The 17,973-nt window shown below is 36.5% G+C and overlaps 1 non-coding gene across 1 annotated transcript; it reads right to left on the minus strand.

The window, feature by feature from the left end:
- Positions 1-1,159: 1,159 nt before the first annotated feature.
- On the minus strand, positions 1,160-1,231 carry Trnag-ccc (transfer RNA glycine (anticodon CCC)). The gene has a single exon. It is a non-coding gene; the product is annotated as a tRNA-Gly (tRNA).
- Positions 1,232-17,973: the final 16,742 nt, after the last annotated feature.

Below are 17,973 nucleotides of genomic sequence, written 5' to 3' on the forward strand. Positions count from 1 at the left end.
AGAGCATCATGGGAGCGGCTTCACACTATAGTGAAGCAAAGGCTGCAGAATACTTTGGAAGTTTGAGGAACTTTGAATAGTTGGAGACCACTTCTGAGATAGAGTCAGGAGATTCCCTTTCCTTGTACATCATGCTCCCCTCCATATTAATTAACTAAAGTCTTTCGACGCTGTGAATGTGACGAGGATCTCGGTTAGACTGCCCAAGAGTCAATGAGTCAACCGGTGGACAACGACAAGTTGAGAAACTGTACACCACGACAAAACAGAACTTTGGTTTACACCAATGTGGGGTGTAACGAACTCGAAATAGTCGACTGATGTCATTAGAGATGTTGAAGCGTCCTGTCAGGTTGCCACAACGTGGACGGCAATGGTGACGAACTGTTTAAGGAAGCAGTGAAAGCAGACCGGTTAACAGACGCCCCAGCCCTGTGGACGAGCTCGATATGCAGGCGAGGACCTCATCCCGCGACCATGCCGATGTCGAGATAAGTGGCCACACCCACTAACATCATTTCCCGATTAACTAAATCCCTCCCTTTCCCATAGATTAAGATGGTAGAATATGAAACGGTCTCCAAAGGTGTAGAAGAGTAAAGTGATAAATGATGTGTTCAATTGTGTTGTAAGGAAAGTAATTGGTGTTTGTAATCAAGTTTCTGGTTCAGACCTACGAGAAGGCAGGTCGGTGAATAAATATGCTGTTCGCAGCATTGACATTATCCATATAAATTTCATCCCTTCTCCCGCATTCTATATTCACTGTTGTTGTGAAGCAATACTTAGTTTCTCTCTGACTTTTGGAAATTTGTTGATAATTGGTGTCTATGTGATAAGCTAACCCCCGACCAGTACAGAGAGAAGCTAACAGACCAGACCAAAATTTATCCGCCTCTGTACAACATTGGTCGGCCCCTTGAGACGAAAAGGGGTGTGGGGGTTGCATATATATATATATATATGCATATATATACATATCTATCTATCTATATATATATATATATATATATATATATATATATATATATATATATATCATATCATATCATATGTGAGATATTGTATGAGAAAGGAAGGAGATATCGGTGCATAGGTTTGACATCATTATTCCTCTTACTGTTCCTCCTTTTCGGAAAAACGCAAGAGTTGAAAAATTGGTCTCCGCTGGGAATCGAACCCGGGTCTTTGGCATGGGACGCCAACGCCTTAACCGCTCGGTCACGGAGACGTCATACTTAGCTGTTCAGGCAGACCCAAGCTCGAATACCCGACGGACCAACCTTTCAACTCTTTATGCGCCTGTTCCTTTTTGGGGCAGAGAGTTATGAATAACAACCAGCCGCGTGCCTCAGCTGGATCTGCAATGAGATTCGCGTAGCGGTGAATTGGGATAATGTTTTGCGAAAGAAGTCACCGCTACAACAGCTTTTTGGCTTCTCCTGAATAATTTTGCACATGTGAGATATGAGAAAAGAAGGAGAAATCGGTGCGTAGCTTCGACATAATTATTCCTCTTACTGTTCCTCCTTTTCTACATATACATATACATATATATATATATATATATATATATATATATATAATCAAAATGTGTACAATTTGTGAACTTTTTGCTCCCCCTGCTGAGCAGTCATACAGACGAGTTTGACAGCACACACACACACACACACACACACACACACACACACACACATTATGTGTGTCCATTCAGTCTATCTAATGAGTGTCCTAATTTTAGACCTACTTGCCAGACCCATGGGATAAGTTAACGTGACTGCACATTTTTCTTGGCTCATTAAAAATTTCATGGTGCGTCAGCTGCAATAGGCATATTGTTGTGTCAGACAACGTATCTCCCTAAACAAGGATATATCACAAAGTATGTGTCTGTTCAGAAGTCAGAGGGAATGTTTTGTCGTATTTCAACTTGATAAAATTCTACAAAGACCAAAAAAAAAAAAAGGGGGGGGGGAGTGAAGCTGTTTTCAATTTGAGGAAATTATACACACACGCTTATTTGTATTTGTTCTTTTTTTTCGGGGGTGATGGCGGGGGGCGTGTTTTTTTTTAGACGGCACTGATTGGGGAAACTAAAAATCTATCGGGGACCCTATCCCTAAACCTAACCCTAATCCTAATCCTAACCCTAACCATCAAACCCTAACCCTAACCCTAACCCTAACCCTAACCCTAACCCCAACCCTAACCCTAACCCTAACCATAACCATAACCAAAATCCCTAACCCAACGTTTTTCCCATAGGTTTAACACGCGCCATGCCCCAATCTGTGCCGTCTTTAAAAAAAAACGCTGGCGGGGGGGGGGGGGGGGTGTTGCATAAAGAAATGGAAATTGTCTCGCCAATTAGGAGGTATCCGACTCTCACATTATCGACCTCAATCATTTGCCACTTTTTTGTATTGGCAAAGTCATGTATATGATACTGATAATAATAAATGCTGTTTATAGTAATATGTTTGAATTTAAACATTTATTGATACATTTTCTTAATGTTACCAATGCATTTGAACACACACTTTTTTTTTGTTTTCAGTGATCTTTTCATTAATTCCATTTCCTTTGAGAATATAAAAATTCAAAAAAAAATACACACATTCTACATAACATCTGTCATAATTCATGTAAATATTCCTACAGTTATGAGACATAATCCATAATCCATAAAACAAGAATAATCATTCAATTCATTTTAAGGCAGAAATCAAACAGAAGGAAGAAAATAGAATGAATTATCCGATCATTCCTTTTTAACTACAAAACAAACAAGAAAAATTCATATGCAATTGTAAGCAATTTAGCCAAACACTAGACAAACAGGAAATGAAATTTCTATTATATTAAAAGAACAATGACAACAACAACAACAACACAAACCACCCTCATTCCCACCTTTCCACCATACCCAACCCTCAACTACTCATAACTTTAAACTTTAACCCCCCCCCCAAAAAAAAAGTCCTTCTCATATCTAAACCACCTCCCCACCCTCTACACCACATCCACCTCCTTACCCGAGACAGACACACTCCCTCTCATCCAGCTGTCATCTCATCCACCTTTCATCCACCCACCCATTCACACACCCACCCTGCACACACATCCACTTAACACACACACACACACACACATCCACTTGTAAACACACATCCACACCCCCTGCACACACATTCACCTTTAAAAACACACGCACACACACATACACACAACGCACACACATTCACACACACAACACACACACACACATAATATGCTTGTGTGTGTGTGTGTGTGTGTGTGTGTGTGTGTGTGTGTTACATTATGCCTGTCGTGTGGCATATTATTACATAGATTGCAGAGAATTATCCTGAGATTGTGGATTTGGATTTTGTTTCCTTCTGATACATGAACGAAAAAAAAATAACAAAAGAGAAAAGTAAGTGCTGCTTCATCAGAGCTTCGTAAAGTGACCTCTGACATCTTCTTGTACTTAGCAAAGCCCAAATGGCACTAAAGAATAATGTGATAAACTATTGATCGTGATGGTGGTCGGGTACATTCTACCCCTGTGCATGATATTATGATAACATGCATATTGAGAATGTGTCTGAGTGACAATGCCAGTTAAAAGAGGTACAGGGTGCCAGACTGCCATAAGTAGGTCTACCGAATGCACGGTCGACTGATGAAAATCAATTAAATGCTTTTCATATAATCATGTCGATGGAATGAAGACGAGAATAGAATATATTCATGTGTTTGTCTGCTCATCGGAGCGCGAGTCTTTGTTCCTCTCACCACATCCAACACAGACATTCTTTGTGATTCAGAGCGAGATCTTCCCTCCCCATTGTTATATAACCTTGACATTCCCACGAAGCGGGACTGCTCTTTCTTCCAGTATCTTTCCCAATAGAAATGAATAAGATTTGCAGGAAACATTAAAACATTCGAACATGCTTCTTACATTTCCCATCACGGTGCTTTTAAAGGTGATTTTTTTTAAATTCTTTTTTAATGTAAATCATATTGTATGCGAATGAGTTACCAACGACATTTAAAGGCCCCCTGAAATCCAAAGGCATGTTGATTTGTGTTGATTTATGATACAATCAACATCACTTTTCCGGTGAAACGAATATCTAGAAACATTCCATATATTTTTACCGATTTTTTCTTCTATTTTTCTTCAGATTACTTGGGAACGCCCACAAAAAATCCTTCCAAACCAATATTCCTCAGATGATCTCATCTATCAATCATTGCAATTAAGTACTAAAATGTTTAACAAAAGACATTGGAATGCACCTACCCCTCCACTCAGCATAACTCAGTTACCAAAATGTGCCATAACATGTTACGGCACATTTTTATACCTGCACATTTTGGTAAATTTACCAAAATGTGCAGGACATTGACGGCACATTTTGGTAACTTTCTGCTCCTCCACAATCATCACAAATACAAATTGTAAGTGCAGTTGGTTTTTGTCTCCACCGAATGAGTTCGGTAACCTATAAGGGGACTATGAAAGTATTACGCATATCATTTTTAAACAAATCTAATTTTCTCATATAATAATTCCTTTTTTCTTTACGCAATACTATAGTGAGAGCATTTTTATATGCAGTATGCTTATCACGGGATTGCTGTGTTTTTTTAAGCCTTACTTACATAATATAAATAATATAAATAATTTTTATGATTAATTGAACGTAATAATTGAACGTAATAATGACTTTGACACCCATGACAATCTTGGATAACGTTTATAACTACCCTCCTCACCCCCCCCCCCCCCCTTCCGACTCATCTAGCCCGCGATAAGAGGGTTCGGGGAACCCGTTTTGCAGTGGTGCTGAGTTTTGCAATGTCGGGAGATGCTTTTTGAATCTGTATTATTTTTGGGATGAGTGAAGTCTCCCGACCTCATGACACATCGGCATGCTTTCCTGGCCGTTCATGAAAAGAGGGGCAAAAAACTCTCGTTGAGACGTTAACAATCGCAATCTGTCAGGAATAAAGAAACAAAAACCAAATATAAATACCAAAGCTTCGCCAAGGTCTTCTAGAGTCGCTGGCTCTAAGTCTGCATTTGACTCCTATCTAGATAGCTCGTGTTGTACCATAGTCTCATTTCCCACTTTTTTGTTCTTTTTTTTTCCTCTTCTTTTTTCCCCTTCCTAAGTTAGTTTCATGTCAGTTGACATTGGTTTCTTTGACTTTGTGTACGTATTTTTTGAGGGTCCCATACCCTACAAGCTTTGCTTTTTAAGTGGGACCCTCCATTTCCATTCTAATCTTTGTATTAGGTATATACCTTAGAAACGAAATTCTGTTGTTACTCGTGACCACTTGTACGTTTTCTTTGAAATTGTTATAAATTTGTTCTGTAAACGTATTGTATATATTTTTTCTGTTTATTCAATGGAAATGGAAATAAAATTGAATTGAATTGAATTGAATTGAATAGATGTCATCATCACAAGAGGCACATGAGGTTCTTAAAAAGCTCGACATTTCACATAAGTCCCATTTAAAGAACAGTTCAAACCTGACTTTACATTGGTAAACTTGTTGAGACGTTAACAATCACGATTTGCAGGAATAAAGAAACCAAAACCAAATATACACTCAGCAAATAAAGAAAGTAAACACCTTTTTCAAGTTTATCCTTCTCATAGACTATCTGGCTGAAAAAGGTGTTTTATAGACCATGTTAAAGGCATATTTAATTGGCTATCAATCCAATAGGTCAATGAAAATGAAAACTTTACGTATGAGTGAACACATTCGTTTTTCTCTTCTAAGGCACAAAAGTAAACATTGCAAAAAGGACAAGTTGTTATTCAACCGTATTTGCTCTTCCATATAATAATGAGAACAACAGACAAATTCAACACAATAGAAATGCAAATTAATTTGCAAAAATCAACATATGATCTCAATAATGTCTCTGTAACCCTCCAAAGATAAAGAAAGGCAAAAAATAGTGGAGGAAAATGAAGAATTTTCTGTCAAATCCGCAGTCAAAAGACATAAGAGAGAAATTATGGTAACAAAGAAAGTTAAATCTAAAACGTTATTCCAAATTAAGACAATTTGAAATAATATTTGGTTCCTGAATTTGTCTCGTGCATTCTTGAATTCCTTAGTTAAAGGGTAAAATGAAGAAATTCTGTCGACTTTATCACCTTTACGGCTTACTCCCTATGTCATTTAAAGTTTGAATTGATGGATAATGCCTATGTTCCACCTTCGGTTTCCCCACTATGTTTTTGTTTTGAATATAAAAAGGAAACAAGGGAACGGAAACTTATTTCTGTTGTTTCATTCATGTCTCTCATTGTGTTAAATTGGTCTTTGGTTATCATTTGCTATCTTGGAGGTCATTTGCAAATGAATTTTGATATGTCCAATTCTGCAATTTTTACTTTTCTGCCTTGGAGGACAAAACGAATGTGTTCAGTCATGCGTAAAGTTTCCTTTTGCATAAACCTACCAGATTGATAGCCAATTAAGTGATCTTTGATATGGTATATGACACATTGATTTTTATCAAAACCTTCTATAAAAAATATTAAGTGGAAAAAGTGTTTACTTTCTTCTCTTTTTTTTTTTTTTTTTTTTTTTGCTGAGTGTAGATACCACAGCTTCGCCAAGGTCTAATGGAATCGCTGGCTCTAAGTCTGTATTTGACTCCTATCCAGATGTCAACATCACAAGAGGCACATGAGATTCTTAAAAAAGTCGACATGACACATAATTCCCACTTGAAGAAAAAAAAAACAGTTATCAGTGTTAGTTAATAGGAATGGTGAATTCAAAGATTGAAATTGTGAGGTATTAAAATGCATAATGTGATTCTCGAAATATCATATGATAATTCATTTCGTTGAAACCATCAGTTCATTTTAAAATTTCAAAGTTTAAGTGTATTTAATTGAAGACCTATCAAATTTTCATGAGAAAATGAAACATAATCTATGTAGATCTAGTAAACTATAATTTCCAATTAAAGGCATAATTTACCATTTGCAGATGAAACCAAAAAACAGTATTAGTGCTTTAAAATAGTTCTAAAATGTAAGTTAGGGATAGAAACAACCACTGTAAAAATTTGAATCTGTAAAATCGACGTTAAGTGTTGTTGAATATACAAAATGTGAACAATAGTAATAATAAAAATGTTTTCAGACTAAATCGTCTACAGTTACGGTTTAGTGAGAAAAATACAGATATCTCTTATATCTTAGGCTTTGTTGCGAACATTTTATATGATATAATGTTTTGTGGTACAACAGACTTACACACATGCATTACATGTCATATCTTGAACATTTTTAAAATCACTGTTGGAGTTATTGACAGGTTGTACACAAATTACTTTGTATGTGTGCTAAACATACATCATTTTGTCCATTGAGTATAAGACAGGAGCATTGCAGTTCTCTTTCTTATTCAACATGAAGCAAAATTTATCTAATGTAGCATGTTAATATGAAGACGACCGATATTGCTGTTCAACTTGCTATTACACATCAAAATGAATAAGATTTTTTTCCCCCTCGTGTTCACATGAACAATCGACAGCCTTGTATAACTCTTACAATTCATGTACATATCACTGATTACTGTGATCACATTGTCAACTCTTGGTTATGTCCACATCAGATGGAAAGAATGATAAGCGATGCACATCTGTGAATAAAAGACAATATTATTACAGACCCTTGTGTCTCATAGACGTTTGGAAATTTGAGTGATGTCATGAAAGCTTTGCTGATGTGAATATACATGTAGCATTGATTCAGAAGCAGTGACATGTGCATACAATACACAACAGAAGTTTTTACACATCTTACCTGATTATATATATATATATACATGTATATACACTGGACAGCAAAAGAAAAGTACCCACTTCTGTCAAAGGCTGCGCACAAAAATTCACCTCCTAGAAATAAACAATTTGTGTACACAGGTATGCCGCAATATCCATTAGTAATCACATACCCAATAGCAAGTGATTATCTTTATTACAAAGAAAAACAATGACATGCACAGCATCTTGGTAACTGAATCAAAAGTCACAAAATGTAACAGAATGAGCCTTACAAGTTTTATGCAAATTCAGTGTCACAGGACGAAAAAAGCAGTCACAAACATCAATTTTCAATAATGTGTATATCCTTCTCGTGCCTGGACACATTCAAGGCATCTCTGACGCATGCTCTGGACGAGCTTTCTGGCGTAGTCCTGGGGAAGTTCTGTCCATTCCTCCTGCAGAGCTTGGATCAATGTTTGCCGATTGACGGGAGGCTGTTCCCTTGATCTCACCCATCTGTGGTGGAAAGTGCTTTTGCGTGTGACTTTTGACTCAGTGACCAAGATGATGTGCGTGTCAAGTTCTTCTTTCTTATGAAGACATTCACTTGCCTATGTGCATGTGATTAGTAAGGGGCATTGTAGCAACCCTATGTACAAAAACTGTTTATTTCTAGGGGGTAAATTTTTGTGTGTGGCTTTGACAGAAGTGCACGGGTACTTTCTTTTGCTGTCCAGTTTATATATATGTATATATATATATATATATATATGTATATATACATATATAAATATATATATATATATATATATATATATATATATATATATCATATCATATGTGAGATATTGTATGAGAAAGGAAGGAGATATCGGTGCGTAGCTTTGACATCATTATTCCTCTTACTGTTCCTCCTTTTCGGAAAAACGCAAGAGTTGAAAAATTGGTCTCCGCTGGGAATCGAACCCGGGTCTTTGGCATGGAACGCCAACGCCTTAACCGCTCGGTCACGGAGACGTCATACTTAGCTGTTCAGGCAGACCCAAGCTCGAATACCCGACGGACCAACCTTTCAACTCTTTATGCGCATGTTCCTTTTTGGGGCAGAGAGTTATGAATAACAACCAGCCGCGTGCCTCAGCTGGATCTTCTAATGAGATTCACGTAGCGGTGAATTGGGATAATGTTTTGCGAAAGAAGTCACCGCTACAACAGCTTTTTGGCTTCTCCTGAATAATTTTGCACATGTGAGATATGAGAAAAGAAGGAGAAATCGGTGCGTAGCTTCGACATAATTATTCCTCTTACTGTTCCTCCTTTTCTATATATACATACATATATATATATATATATATATATACACTCAGCAAAAAAAAAGTAAGTTCCCCCCTAACATTTTTGGATATATCTCAAAAAGTATTTTACGGATGTTCATAATTCGAACGGGAATGGATAGGGAATTTCATTACTCATAACATGAATGGCATATCATTGCCACCAGATATCATTATTGGTGTAAAAAATCGCATTTTATGTCAAAATGCATGGGAAAAAAAGTTGCACTTTAGGCCATAGAGAGCATATTGTATACATTTCCTATGTAAGTTATCAAATGATCTTTTTAAATTGTGTAATTCTCAGGAATTTCTTCAGGTACAATGTGCTTCCCTATTAAACAGATGTTATGCATACTTTTTGAACAATAGGCCTTCTCAATATGAAAATATTGGTAGAAGCCATGTGATTTGTAATTCCAATTCAGGTTGATCACATTAATGTGCCTGTGGGCATTTTGCATCATGCCCTCAAGTTGTAGATCAGTTTGCTGAGGGAAATGGCATCGAACGTATGGAGTGGCCTGCAAGATCCCCCGACTGTAATCCAGTAGAGAATCTTTGGGATATCATTAAGTGGAAAGCGAGCAAGAAGTTGAAAGATGACACTTCACTGCAAGAATTTCAGCGCATCTTGCAGAGAGCATAGACCAACATTGAGCAGCGCCAAGTACAAACTTTAGATAACAGTTTGAGGAGGAGATGGCGGCTGGTCATTGCGGGTGGTGGACATATCAATTATCAAATACTTCACTATATGCTCATGAAAAGAAAGAGATAGAGAAATATGCAATAACCCATGCTTAAATGTTCAGAATCATGAGTGATTGTTTGATTATTTGTGTAAAAGTCATTGCAAATCACTAAAGTGCAACTTTTGTTTCCATGCATTTTGACATAAAATGCATTTTTTTTTCACACCAATAATGATATCTGGTGGCAATGATTTTCCACTCATGTTATGAGTAATAAAATTCTTTATCCATTTCCGTTTGAATTATGAAAATCGGTTGAATACTTTTTGAGATATATCCACAAATGCTAGGGGGAACTTACTTTTTTTGCTGAGTGTATATATATATATATATATATATATATATATATAATCAAAATGTGTACAATTTGTCTGTGAACTTTCTGCTCCCCCTGCTGAGCAGTCATACAGACGAGTTTGACAGCACACACATACACACACACACACACACACACACACACACACACACACACACATATTATGTGTGTCCATTCAGTCTATCTAATGAGTGTCCTAATTTTAGACCTACTTGCCAGACCCATGGGATAAGTTAACGTGACTGCACATTTCTCTTGGCTCATTAAAAATTTCACGGTGCGTCAGCTGCAATAGGCATATTGTTGTGTCAGACAACGTATCTCCCTAAACAAGGATATATCACAAAGTATGTGTCTGTTCGGAAGTCAGAGGGAATGTTTTGTCGTATTTCAACTTGATAAAATTCTACAAAGACCAAAAAAAAAAAAAAGGGGGGGGGGGGGGAAGTGAAGCTGTTTTCAATTTGAGGAAATTATACACACACGCTTATTTGTATTTGTTCTTTTTTTTTCGGGGGTGATGGCGGGGGGCGTGTTTTTTTTAGACGGCACTGATTGGGGAAACTAAAAATCTATCGGGGACCCTATCCCTAAACCTAACCCTAATCCTAATCCTAACCCTAACCATCAAACCCTAACCCTAACCCTAACCCCAACCCTAACCCTAACCATAACCATAACCATAACCAAAAACCCTAACCCAACGTTTTTCCCATAGGTTTAACACGCGCCATGCCCCAATCTGTGCCGTCTTTAAAAAAAAACGCTGGCGGGGGGGGGGGGGGGGGGGGGGGGGTGTTGCATAAAGAAATGGAAATTGTCTCGCCAATTAGGAGGTATCCGACTCTCACATTATCGACCTCAATCATTTGCCACTTTTTTGTATTGGCAAAGTCATGTATATGATACTGATAATAATAAATGCTGTTTATAGTAATATGTTTGAATTTAAACATTTATTGATACATTTTCTTAATGTTACCAATGCATTTGAACACACACTTTTTTTTTTGTTTTCAGTGATCTTTTCATTAATTCCATTTCCTTTGAGAATATAACAATTCAAAAAAAAATACACACATTCTACATAACATCTGTCATAATTCATGTAAATATTCCTACAGTTATGAGACATAATCCATAATCCATAAAACAAGAATAATCATTCAATTCATTTTAAGGCAGAAATCAAACAGAAGGAAGAAAATAGAATGAATTATCCGATCATTCCTTTTTAACTACAAAACAAACAAGAAAAATTCATATGCAATTTTAAGCAATTTAGCCAAACACTAGACAAACAGGAAATGAAATTTCTATTGTATTAAAAGAACAATGACAACAACAACACAAACCACCTTCATTCCCACCTTTCCACCATACCCAACCCTCAACTACTCATAACTTTAAACTTTAACCCCCCCCCCAAAAAAAAAAAACGTCCTTCTCATATCTAAACCACCTCCCCACCCTCTACACCACATCCACCTCCTTACCCGAGACAGACACACTCCCTCTCATCCAGCTCTCATCTCATCCACCTTTCATCCACCCACCCATTCACACACCCACCCTGCACACACATCCACTTAACAACACACACACACACACACACACATCCACTTGTAAACACACATCCACACCCCGTGCACACACATTCACCTTTAAAAACACACGCACACACACATACACACAACGCACACACATTCACACACACAACACACACACACACATAATATGCTTGTGTGTGTGTGTGTGTGTGTGTGTGTGTGTTACATTATGCCTGTCGTGTGGCATATTATTACATAGATTGCAGAGAATTATCCTGAGATTGTGGATTTGGATTTTGTTTCCTTCTGATACATGAACGAAAAAAAAAAATAACAAAAGAGAAAAGTAAGTGCTGCTTCATCAGAGCTTCGTAAAGTGACCTCTGACATCTTCTTGTACTTAGCAAAGCCCAAATGGCACTAAAGAATAATGTGATAAACTATTGATCGTGATGGTGGTCGGGTACATTTTCTACCCCTGTGCATGTTATTATGATAACATGCATATTGAGAATGTGTCTGAGTGACAATGCCAGTTAAAAGAGGTACAGGGTGCCAGACTGCCATCAGTAGGTCTACCGATAGCACGGTCGACTGATGAAAATCAATTAAATGCTTTTCATATAATTATGTCGATGGAATGAAGACGAGAATAGAATATATTTATGTGTTTGTCTGCTCATCGGAGCGCGAGTCTTTGTTCCTCTCACCACATCCAACACAGACATTCTTTGTGATTCAGAGCGAGATCTTCCCTCCCCATTGTTATATAACCTTGACGTTCCCACGAAGCGGGACTGCTCTTTCTTCCAGTATCTTTCCCACTAGAAATGAATAAGATTTGCAGGAAACATTAAAACATTCGAACATGCTTCTTACATTTCCCATCACGGTGCTTTTAAAGGTGATTTTTTTTTATTCTTTTTTAATGTAAATCATATTGTATGCGAATGAGTTACCAACGACATTTAAAGGCCCCCTGAAATCCAAAGGCATGTTGATTTGTGTTGATTTATGATACCATCAACATCACTTTTCCGGTGAAACGAATATCTAGAAACATTCCATATATTTTTACCGATTTTTTCTTCTATTTTTCTTCAGATTACTTGGGAACGCCCACAAAAAATCCTTCCAAACCAATATTCCTCAGATGATCTCATCTGTCAATCATTGCAATTAAGTACTAAAATGTTTAACAAAAGACATTGGAATGCACCTACCCCTCCACTCAGCATAACTCAGTTACCAAAATGTGCCATAACATGTTACGGCACATTTTTGTACCTGCACATTTTGGTAAATTTACCAAAATGTGCAGGACATTGACGGCACATTTTGGTAACTTTCTGCTCCTCCACAATCATCACAAATACAAATTGTAAGTGCAGTTGGTTTTTGTCTCCACCGAATGAGTTCGGTAACCTATAAGGGGACTATGAAAGTATTACGCATATCATTTTTAAACAAATCTAATTTTCTCATATAATAATTCCTTTTTTCTTTACGCAATACTATAGTGAGAGCATTTTTATATGCAGTATGCTTATCACGGGATTGCTGTGTTTTTTTTAAGCCTTACTTACATAATATAAATAATATAAATAATTTTTATGATTAATTGAACGTAATAATTGAACGTAATAATGACTTTGACACCCATGACAATCTTGGATAACGTTTATAACTACCCTCCTCACCCCCCCCCCCCCTTCCGACTCATCTAGCCCGCGATAAGAGGGTTCGGGGAACCCGTTTTGCAGTGGTGCTGAGTTTTGCAATGTCGGGAGATGCTTTTTGAATCTGTATTATTTTGGGGATGAGTGAAGTCTCCCGACCTCATGACACATCGGCATGCTTTCCTGGCCGTTCATGAAAAGAGGGGCAAAAAACTCTCGTTGAGACGTTAACAATCGCAATTTGTCAGGAATAAAGAAACCAAAACCAAATATAAATACCAAAGCTTCGCCAAGGTCTTCTAGAGTCGCTGGCTCTAAGTCTGCATTTGACTCCTATCTAGATAGCTCGTGTTGTACCATAGTCTCATTTCCCACTTTTTTGTTCTTTTTTTTCCTCTTCTTTTTTCCCCTTCCTAAGTTAGTTTCATGTCAGTTGACATTGGTTTCTTTGACTTTGTGTACGTATTTTTTGAGGGTCCCATACCCTACAAGCTTTGCTTTTTAAGTGGGACCCTCCATTTCCATTCTAATCTTTGTATTAGGTATATACCTTAGAAACGAAATTCTGTTGTTACTCGTGACCACTTGTACGTTTTCTTTGAAATTGTTATAAATTTGTTCTGTAAATGTATTGTATATATTTTTTTTTCTGTTTATTCAATGGAAATGGAAATAAAATTGAATTGAATTGAATTGAAAAGATGTCATCATCACAAGAGGCACATGAGGTTCTTAAAAAGCTCGACATTTCACATAAGTCCCATTTAAAGAACAGTTCAAACCTGACTTTACATTGGTAAACTTGTTGAGACGTTAACAATCACGATTTGCAGGTATAAAGAAACCAAAACCAAATATACACTCAGCAAATAAAGAAAGTAAACACCTTTTTCAAGTTTATCCTTCTCATAGACTATCTGGCTGAAAAAGGTGTTTTATAGACCATGTTAAAGGCATATTTAATTGGCTATCAATCCAATAGGTCAATGAAAATGAAAACTTTACGCATGAGTGAACACATTCGTTTTTCTCTTCTAAGGCACAAAAGTAAACATTGCAAAAAGGACAAGTTGTTATTCAACCGTATTTGCTCTTCCATATAATAATGAGAACAAAAGACAAATTCAACACAATAGAAATGCAAATTAATTTGCAAAAATCAACATATGATCTCAATAATGTCTCTGTAACCCTCCAAAGATAAAGAAAGGCAAAAAATAGTGGAGGAAAATGAAGAATTTTCTGTCAAATCCGCAGTCAAAAGACATAAGAGAGAAATTATGGTAACAAAGAAAGTTAAATCTAAAACGTTATTCCAAATTAAGACAATTTGAAATAATATTTGGTTCCTGAATTTGTCTCGTGCATTCTTAAATTCCTTAGTTAAAGGGTAAAATGAAGAAATTCTGTCGACTTTATCACCTTTACGGCTTACTCCCTATGTCATTTAAAGTTTGAATTGATGGATAATGCCTATGTTCCACCTTCGGTTTCCCCACTATGTTTTTGTTTTGAATATAAAAAGGAAACAAGGGAACGGAAACTTATTTCTGTTGTTTCATTCATGTCTCTCATTGTGTTAAATTGGTCTTTGGTTATCATTTGCTATCTTGGAGGTCATTTGCAAATGAATTTTGATATGTCCAATTCTGCAATTTTTACTTTTCTGCCTTGGAGGACAAAACGAATGTGTTCAGTCATGCGTAAAGTTTCCTTTTGCATAAACCTACCAGATTGATAGCCAATTAAGTGATCTTTGATATGGTATATGACACATTGATTTTTATCAAAACCTTCTATAAAAAATATTAAGTGGAAAAAGTGTTTACTTTCTTCTCTTTTTTTTTTTTTTTTTTTTTTTTTGCTGAGTGTAGATACCACAGCTTCGCCAAGGTCTAATGGAATCGCTGGCTCTAAGTCTGTATTTGACTCCTATCCAGATGTCAACATCACAAGAGGCACATGAGATTCTTAAAAAAGTCGACATGACACATAATTCCCACTTGAAGAAAAAAAAAACAGTTATCAGTGTTAGTTAATAGGAATGGTGAATTCAAAGATTGAAATTGTGAGGTATTAAAATGCATAATGTGATTCTCGAAATATCATATGATAATTCATTTCGTTGAAACCATCAGTTCATTTTAAAATTTCAAAGTTTAAGTGTATTTAATTGAAGACCTATCAAATTTTCATGAGAAAATGAAACATAATCTATGTAGATCTAGTAAACTATAATTTCCAATTAAAGGCATAATTTACCATTTGCAGATGAAACCAAAAAACAGTATTAGTGCTTTAAAATAGTTCTAAAATGTAAGTTAGGGATAGAAACAACCACTGTAAAAATTTGAATCTGTAAAATCGACGTTAAGTGTTGTTGAATATACAAAATGTGAACAATAGTAATAATAAAAATGTTTTCAGACTAAATCGTCTACAGTTACGGTTTAGTGAGAAAAATACAGATATCTCTTATATCTTAGGCTTTGTTGCGAACATTTTATATGATATAATGTTTTGTGGTACAACAGACTTACACACATGCATTACATGTCATATCTTGAACATTTTTAAAATCACTGTTGGAGTTATTGACAGGTTGTACACAAATTACTTTGTATGTGTGCTAAACATACATCATTTTGTCCATTGAGTATAAGACAGGAGCATTGCAGTTCTCTTTCTTATTCAACATGAAGCAAAATTTATCTAATGTAGCATGTTAATATGAAGACGACCGATATTGCTGTTCAACTTGCTATTACACATCAAAATGAATAAGATTTTTTTCCCCCTCGTGTTCACATGAACAATCGACAGCCTTGTATAACTCTTACAATTCATGTACATATCACTGATTACTGTGATCACATTGTCAACTCTTGGTTATGTCCACATCAGATGGAAAGAATGATAAGCGATGCACATCTGTGAATAAAAGACAATATTATTACAGACCCTTGTGTCTCATAGACGTTTGGAAATTTGAGTGATGTCATGAAAGCTTTGCTGATATGAATATACATGTAGCATTGATTCAGAAGCAGTGACATGTGCATACAATACACAACAGAAGTTTTTACACATCTTACCTGATTATATATATATATATACATGTATATACACTGGACAGCAAAAGAAAAGTACCCACTTCTGTCAAAGGCTGCGCACAAAAATTCACCTCCTAGAAATAAACAATTTGTGTACACAGGTATGCCGCAATATCCATTAGTAATCACATACCCAATAGCAAGTGATTATCTTTATTACAAAGAAAAACAATGACATGCACAGCATCTTGGTAACTGAATCAAAAGTCACAAAATGTAACAGAATGAGCCTTACAAGTTTTATGCAAATTCAGTGTCACAGGACGAAAAAAGCAGTCACAAACATCAATTTTCAATAATGTGTATATCCTCCTCGTGCCTGGACACATTCAAGGCATCTCTGACGCATGCTCTGGACGAGCTTTCTGGCGTAGTCCTGGGGAAGTTCTGTCCATTCCTCCTGCAGAGCTTGGATCAATGTTTGCCGATTGACAGGAGGCTGTTCCCTTGATCTCACCCATCTGTGGTGGAAAGTGCTTTTGCGTGTGACTTTTGACTCAGTGACCAAGATGATGTGCGTGTCAAGTTCTTCTTTCTTATGAAGACATTCACTTGCCTATGTGCATGTGATTAGTAAGGGGCATTGTAGCAACCCTATGTACAAAAACTCTTTATTTCTAGGGGGTAAATTTTTGTGTGTGGCTTTGACAGAAGTGCACGGGTACTTTCTTTTGCTGTCCAGTTTATATATATGTATATATATATATATATATATATATATATATATATATATGTATATATACATATATAAATATATATATATATATATATATATATATATATATATCATATCATATGTGAGATATTGTATGAGAAAGGAAGGAGATATCGGTGCGTAGCTTTGACATCATTATTCCTCTTACTGTTCCTCCTTTTCGGAAAAACGCAAGAGTTGAAAAATTGGTCTCCGCTGGGAATCGAACCCGGGTCTTTGGCATGGAACGCCAACGCCTTAACCGCTCGGTCACGGAGACGTCATACTTAGCTGTTCAGGCAGACCCAAGCTCGAATACCCGACGGACCAACCTTTCAACTCTTTATGCGCATGTTCCTTTTTGGGGCAGAGAGTTATGAATAACAACCAGCCGCGTGCCTCAGCTGGATCTTCTAATGAGATTCACGTAGCGGTGAATTGGGATAATGTTTTGCGAAAGAAGTCACCGCTACAACAGCTTTTTGGCTTCTCCTGAATAATTTTGCACATGTGAGATATGAGAAAAGAAGGAGAAATCGGTGCGTAGCTTCGTCATAATTATTCCTGTTACTGTTCCTCCTTTTCTATATGTCACATGGGCGGACTTAAATAATACTCAATCACACTCGTGCCATTCACTTCAATGTACAATTTAATAAACCATTTGTAGAATATTTACAAGACTGAAATCAAGGAGTTGTGAC

The sequence above is a fragment of the Diadema antillarum genome, unplaced genomic scaffold (genome assembly GCF_040938485.1).
Source record: "Diadema antillarum isolate AM-2024a unplaced genomic scaffold, OU_Dant_1.0 scf00000039, whole genome shotgun sequence".
Classification (NCBI taxonomy): Eukaryota; Metazoa; Echinodermata; class Echinoidea; order Diadematoida; family Diadematidae; genus Diadema; species Diadema antillarum.